The sequence below is a fragment of the Rhincodon typus genome, chromosome 6 (assembly GCF_021869965.1).
Source record: "Rhincodon typus isolate 14 chromosome 6, sRhiTyp1.1, whole genome shotgun sequence".
NCBI lineage: Eukaryota > Metazoa > Chordata > Chondrichthyes > Orectolobiformes > Rhincodontidae > Rhincodon > Rhincodon typus.
Window position 1 is genome coordinate 14,244,841 of NC_063337.1, and position 7,312 is coordinate 14,252,152.

At 43.7% G+C, this 7,312-nt stretch overlaps 1 long non-coding RNA gene across 1 annotated transcript in view; it reads left to right on the top strand.

Annotated features, from left to right (window-relative positions):
* The window catches only part of LOC125483265, a 37,623-nt gene that overhangs the window by 2,717 nt on the left and 27,594 nt on the right, over positions 1 to 7,312 (top strand). The window lies entirely within an intron of this gene.

Consider the following 7,312-nt stretch of genomic DNA (forward strand, 5'->3'; position numbering starts at 1 on the left):
ATATAGAATATCTGTTTGGCATGGACGAGTTGAACCGAGAATCTGTTTCCAAGCTGTACATCTCTATAACTCTACTTAATTACATGGCAGCATCTGTGAAGGAGAAAACAGAGTTAACATTTCAGGTCCGGTGACCCTTTCTCAGAACTCAACATAGGGTGTTTGTCCCTTTGGCAATAACCTCACTTATGGGTTATGTTTTTGTTTATAACAAACACGATTCTAGTGAATGATGTTGTCTTCCAAACACCTTGCTAATGTCAGAAAGCAACTCAAGTCCTGGAGTAACCAACACTCTGCCTCCAGGCACTGAGTCCAGTTGCATTAATCAGAACCCGCCAGAACTCACTTTCTTAAAGACATGAGGGGGCTAGACAGAGTAGATGCTGAGAAGTGCTTTCTTTCATAGGGGAGTCTAAAAACAGGGGGGCACAGTTTGTAAAATAAGGAATCTCTCATTTTAAGATGGAGATAAGGAGGGTTTGTCAATCATAGGGTGGTCAATCACTGGAATTCATTTCCACAGATGCAGGCTCATTGAATATATTCAAGGCCAACTCATTTGACAGGTTTTTGATTGACAAAGGAGTCAAGGGTTGCCTGGGAGAGGCCAGAAAGAGGAATTCAGTTATGGCTCAAGTAGTCACAAGAAAGGTAGTACCATGCTACAATCTTTGTAATGAACACTATCGAATTTGAGTCGATGTTGGTCAAAAATAATACAGAACATAACACATGCCCTGTTGACCCTGCAAAGTCCCCTCTTTTCCTTGTGCCAAAACTGTGAGAGCTGTCCACAGACTAGTCAAACAACAAACTATATTTGCTGAATCGTATCTAACTGTGAGCAGGTCAGAGGCTGGGAATTCTGCAGTGGTTAAGGTGCCACGTGTCTCCTGTCCACCTCCTACAAGGGACAAGTCAGGAATATGTTGGGTATCCTGTACTTACCTGGGCAAGGATAGCTCCAACTCTCAAGATGCTCGACACAATCCAGGATAAAGCAACTGGCTTGATTAGCACCACATCCACAAAAACCCTCAAAATTCACCTCTTCACCCTAAACACATTACGGCAGCTACATGTACAATTTACAAGATGCATTGCAAGAAGTCACTAAGCTTCCTTTGCTGGGACCCAAAATCTCTTCTACCTGAAAGGAAAAGGACAGCAGATGCATGGCAATAATACCACCTGCAAGTTTACCCTTAAGCCACACACCATCCTGACTTGGAAATATATTGCTGTTCTTTCACAGGGACTAAATCCTGGAATTCTGGTTGGGACACTATCCGTTGGAATTTAGAAGAATGAGGTGTGATCTTAGTAAAATATATAGGATTCTTAGAGAAAACACAGTGTGGAGCTGGAGGAATACAGCAGATCAGGCAGCGTCAGAGGGGTAGGACAGATGACGTTTTGGGTTGGGACCCTCAGAAGAAGGATCCCAACCCGAAACATTGACTTTCCTACTCCTGTGATGCTGCCTGACCTGCTGTGTTCCTCCAGCTCCACACCATGATGTCTCTGACTCCAGCATCTGCAGTTCTTGCTATCTCCATGTAGGATTCTTAAGTGGCTTGGCAGGGTAAATGCTGAATAGATGTTTCCCTTCATGGAAGAGTCTAGAGGCAGAGTGCATAGTCACAGAATAAAGGGAGGCCAATTTAAGATTAAGATGAGGGGGAATTCCTCCTGTCAGAGGTTTATGAGTCTTTGGAACTCCTTGTCACAGAGAGCAGTAAGGGAAGAGTCCTTGTGTATATTTAATGCTGTGATAGATAGATTCTTGATGAGTAGGGGAATCAAGGGTTACAGGGAAAGGCAAGAAAGTGAGGAACAGCAAATCAGCCATGATCCTGTTAAAGGGTAGGGCAGGCTCGAGGAGCCAAATGGCCTAGTACTGTTCCTATTTCTTATAGTCTAACTCACTTCCAAGCGCACTGTGGCTGTCAATGCACTCCAAGGTCTGCAACTTATGACCATCAACTGCCAAGGGCAGTTAGGGTTGGACAATAAATGCTGTCACTGGGCCTAAGGGTCCGTGTTCAAGTCTCACTTGCCTTAGCGGTGCGCGATAACATATCCAAACAGGTGATTTTTTTTAAATTGCAATAATCCAGGGATAATACAATTCAGTCGTGAAGAAATGAAGTTGGAACTGTTTTCCTTGGAGAGGAGGTTTGATAGAAATTTTCAATACCTTGAGGGATGTGCAAAGTGGATAGATTTGGATTTTAGATTTAGATTTAGATTTTGTTGTCACGTGTACTCAAGTACAGGAGTACAGTGAAACATGTCTAACATCGCCACACACAGCATCATCTTGGGTACAAAGGTACCTAGGTACAAAAAACACTTAGGTACAAAGTAATAAAAGAAACAAAGTTTAAAAAGTTAAGCATTACCTTAATAGAATAATCAGAAAAGTAAAGAAACGTTAACAGTTAACAATAAAGTCCTTCTTAATATAAACTGGAAAAGTACAGGAATAGAGTTAAAAGTTCAAGTCTTTGTTGAGTCCTCTGCTTAGCTCACTGAAATGGGATTCCTCAGCTGCCTCTTCTCGATACTGTTGCCATAGACACTGGGGACCTCTCTCACTGCTCACTCTTCCCATGTTGGGCTACAATGCCATCAGGGAAAAACTGTTCCTACTCTTAAATGGACTGGGAACCAGAAGGCACAGTTTTTAAGTGTTTTACAAAAGAACCAAATGCGAGGTGAGAAAATACTCTTTCATGTGAGGAATAAGAGAATGACCAGAGAAAGGGTAGGGCCGATCAAGGATTGTAAAGGCAATTTGTGCACGGAGCCTAAAGAAATAGGAGAGGTCCTTAACTAATACTTTTCTTCGGTATTCACAACTAAGAGGGACCTAGTTGTAGAGGAAGACAGTGTGAAACAGACTGGTAGGCTAGAGGAGGTCGATGTTAGTAAGGAAGATGTTCTAGGAATTTTGAGGAACTTGAAGATAGATAAGTCCCCTGGGACTGATGGGATTTATCCAAGGATTCTATTTGAAGCGAGGGAAGAGATCGCAGGGCCGCTGGCGATGATCTTTTCATCCTCACTGTCCACGGGTGTAGTGCCGGAAAATTGGAGAGAGGCAAACGTCATTCCCTTGTTCAAAAACGGGAATAGGGATAACCCCGAAAATTACAAACCAGTTAGTCTTACTTCAGTGGTGGGAAAATTATTGGAAAGGGCTCTGACAGATAGGATTTATGATCACTTATATAGGCACAGTTTGATTCGTGATAGTCAGCATGGATTTCTGAGGGGTAGATCATGCCTCAAAAACCTTATTGAATTCTTTGAAGAGGTGACCAAACACATGGATGAAGGTAGAGCAGTGGATGTGGTATACATGGATTTAAGTAAGGCGTTTGATAAGGTTCCCCATGGTAGGCTCATGCAGAAAGTAAGGAGGCATGGGATAGGGGGAAATGTGGCAGATTGGATTCAGAATTGGCTGACCCTTAGAAGACAAAGGTTGGTAGTGGATGGAAAATATTCAACATGGTGCTCAGTTAAGAGTGGTGTACCACAGGGATCTGTTCTGGGTCCTCTTCTATTTGTGATTTTTGTAAACGATTTGGATGAAGGAGTGGAAGGGTGGATTAGTAAGTTCGCGGGCGATACGAAGGTGGGTTGAGCTGTGGATAGTGCGGAGGGCTGTTCTAGGTTACAAAGGGACATTGATAGGATGCAGAGTTGTGCTGACAAGTGGCAGATGGAGTTTAACCCTCAAAAATGTGAGGTGATTCATTTTGGAAGGACAAATTTGAAAGCAGAATACAGGGTTAATGGAAAGACTCTTGGCAGTGTGGAGGAGCAGAGGGATCTTGGGGTTCATGTCCACAGTTCCGTGAAAGCTGCCACCCAGGAGGATAGAGTTGTTAAGAAGACATATGGTGTGTTAGCTTTCATTCATAGAGGGATTGAGTTCAAGAGCCGTGAAGTTATGTTCCAGCTATACAAAAGCCTGATTCGGCCATATCTGGAGTATTGTGTCCAGTTCTGGTCACCTCATTACAGGAAAGATGTGGAAGTGTTGGAAAAGGTGCAGAGGAGATTTACCAGGATGTTGCCTGGAACGGAGGGAAAGTCTTACGAGGAAAGGTGCGAAAGCAAGGGCTTTTCTCTTTAGAATGACGAAGGATGAGAGGTGACTTTATAGAGGTGTACAAAATGATCAGAGGTATAGATAGAGTGGACAGCCAGAGACTTTTTCCTAGGTTGGAGGTAGCTATTACAAGGGGGCATAGTTTTAAAGTGAGTGGAGGTAGATATAGGGGAGACGTCAGAGGTAGGTTCTTTGCTCAGAGAGTGGTAGGGGCATGGAACGCATTGCCGGAGAGGGTAGTGGAGTCGGCCTCATTAGGGGCATTTAAGCGGCAATTAGAAATGCATATGGATGATAGTATAAGGTAGGGGTGGAGGTTAGATAGACCTTAGGTTTAGGTAAAAGTTCAGCACAACATCGTGGGCCGAAGGGCCTGTATAGTGCTGTACTGTTCTATGCTCTATGTTCTACAAAGTAAGTAGTTCAGGTTTGGAATGCACTCCCTGGAAGTGTGCTGGAGGCAGTTTCAAATGAGGCATTTAAAATAGAAACAACGTGCAGGGTTATAGAGAGAGAAAAGGCAGGACGCTCCAGGGAAAATAGCCCCAGCCTATTCAGCCTCTCCCTATAGCTCAAACCCTCCAATCCTGGCAACATCCTCGTAAATCTTTTCTGAACCCTTTCAGGTTTCACACCATCTTTTCCACAGTGATTTACTGAGTTTTTCTGCAACGGTATGACTGGTAAATAAATGCATACATGCTGGTCTGTCTAACAATAACAGCGCACAAATACAGAGCTGAACAAATTATTTATTCATTATTACTACCTGTGGTATCAAACACCACCAATGGTTAAAAGATGGGTAGAGAAGAAGCAAATCAAGTTCAATGGTAATGGTTTGCTATTGCTGAAGGTTTGGATCAGTGCTTCCTAAATATTTTCCCATTGAACTCTATTTTGACACAACCCCTCAGCAAGAACATTGAGAGCAGGGGATGAGTGGGGGCAGGAGAGGACCCAAGATTGGGAGGGGGAGGCGAGAAAGGATTGGGTCTCACGGCAGATAGGACTGCCTCTGAATCATGACCCTAATATTTCAATGTACTGCCCATTTGAAGACCAGATCCTCCTCTCAACTTTGAGAAGGCCTGCTCTAGCTTGTCAAAGTAAAGAGATGTAACTAGCACCATAGTTTGAAGCTCTATCAAAAAGATTTAGGCTGCAGCTACCAGACCCTTGCAGTCTCAAACAGCAAGAATGCCATCACTCTCTGTTATAGTTTATTCTCTCAGGAAACTAGTTCATCCGTGCAGAATTTGAACCCTGTAACATTGTGTTTCCTTGGTAAACATTTTCTAACGTTAAAGAATTTGTGGACGTACTCATTTTCTAATAAAATTAGAAAGATTCTGTAGTGATTTTGGAATATGCTCATGAGATCCAGTAGGCCACTATAAGGCAATTTTTCCAAACACTACCTAGTACCAGTCCTGACAAAGGGTTTCGGCCCAAAATGTTGACTTTCCTGTTCCTCTGATGCTGCCTGACCTGCTATGTTTGTCCAGCTCCACTAGTACCAGTCCTGAAGAAGGGTAACACCCGAAACGTTGACCTCTCCTTTCCTGCAGATGCTGCCTGGCTTGCTCTGTTCTTCCAGCCTCCTGTTTGTCTATCCATGTTTATTGACTCTGGCTTCCAGCATCTGCAGTCCTTACTGTTTCCCAGTACCAAACCTGCTTTAGGTGAGACCATCCATTGTGAGGACTCTCACACCTTTTACTTTTATTGTATTGCTACATTAAACGCACAGATTAATTTGTGGCACTGTACCAAAGAGTCGATTGTAGTTTTGCGATAGTGAATTATTAGCTGCCTTCAGTGGAGGGACGCTGACTTCATGGGACACCACAGTGCAAGAGTCATTGCTTTCACAGAAAGAAAGGATTGCATTTATGTGGCACCTATTTTGATCTTTTGACGTCACAAAGAGCTTTACAGCCATAAATATTTTTGAAGTGTTGTCACTGTTGTAATGGTGGGAAATATAGGAACCAATGTGCAGACTGAAACTTTCTACAATGTGATAAGGACCCAGACTTTTATTTTGTGTGTATGGTCTTGATTGAGGAATAAAAACATAAAATGTGGATTAAGGATTAGACCACATGGCACCCAAGCCTGCCCTGTCATTCAATTCGATCATGGCTGACCTTTCACATCAACACCATGTTTTCCATATCACTTGGCAATCTCAGTATGAAATATATTCAATGATGGAGCACCACAACCCACTGGGATAGAGGATTCCAAATATTCAAACTCTTTCAGTTAAGATTCTTCTGAGTTGTAAACTGTCAGCCACTTATTCCAGGAGATCTCTGCAGCAGTTCCCCAGGGTAGTGTCCTAGCCACAACAATCTTTAGCTGCTTCACCAATGACTTTCCCTCCATCATGAGGTTGAAAATTGGGATGTTCATTAATGATTGCACTATGTTCAGCACCAATCACAGTGTTTTAGATACTGGAACTGTCCAATTGGGCAGCACTGCCGGGTTCGATTCCAGCCTTGGATGACTGTCTGTGTGGAGTTTGCACGTTCCCTGCGTGGGTTTCCTCTGGGTGGTCCGGTTTCCTTCCACAATCCAAAGATGCGCAGGGTTGGTGGATTGGTCATGCTAAATTGCCCATAGTGTTCGGGAATGCTTAGGTTAGGTGGGTTAGACATGGGAAATTAGGGGATTGGGTCTAGGTGGGATGCTTTTCAGTGGGTCGGTGTGGACTTGTTGGGCCGAAGGGCCTGTTTCCACACTGTAGGGATTCTATAACTCTATGTCGAACTGCAGCGTACCATATCAATTTAGTCTTGGGCTGATAGGAAGCAAGTAACTGCATTGAAATGTCTTGGGGCGGGGCGGGGCGGGGTGGGGGGAGCAGGACTTACCATTGTCCAGACACTGAACTGGACTCACCGTGCAACTATGCCTACAAGAACCTGAGAATTCTGTAGCAATTCACCTCCTAATTCCCAAAGCCTATCCACCAGTTACAGGACACAAATCAGGAGTGTGATGGAATATTCCCACTTGCCAGCCTGATTTGACTGACACCCTGTCCACCACCTTCAATGTTTACTCCCATCACCGCCAGCGTTCAGTGTGTACCATTACAAGGTGCACTGCAAAAATTCACAAAAGGTCCTTGCACAGCACCTTCCAAACTAGTGACCTCTAAAATTTAAA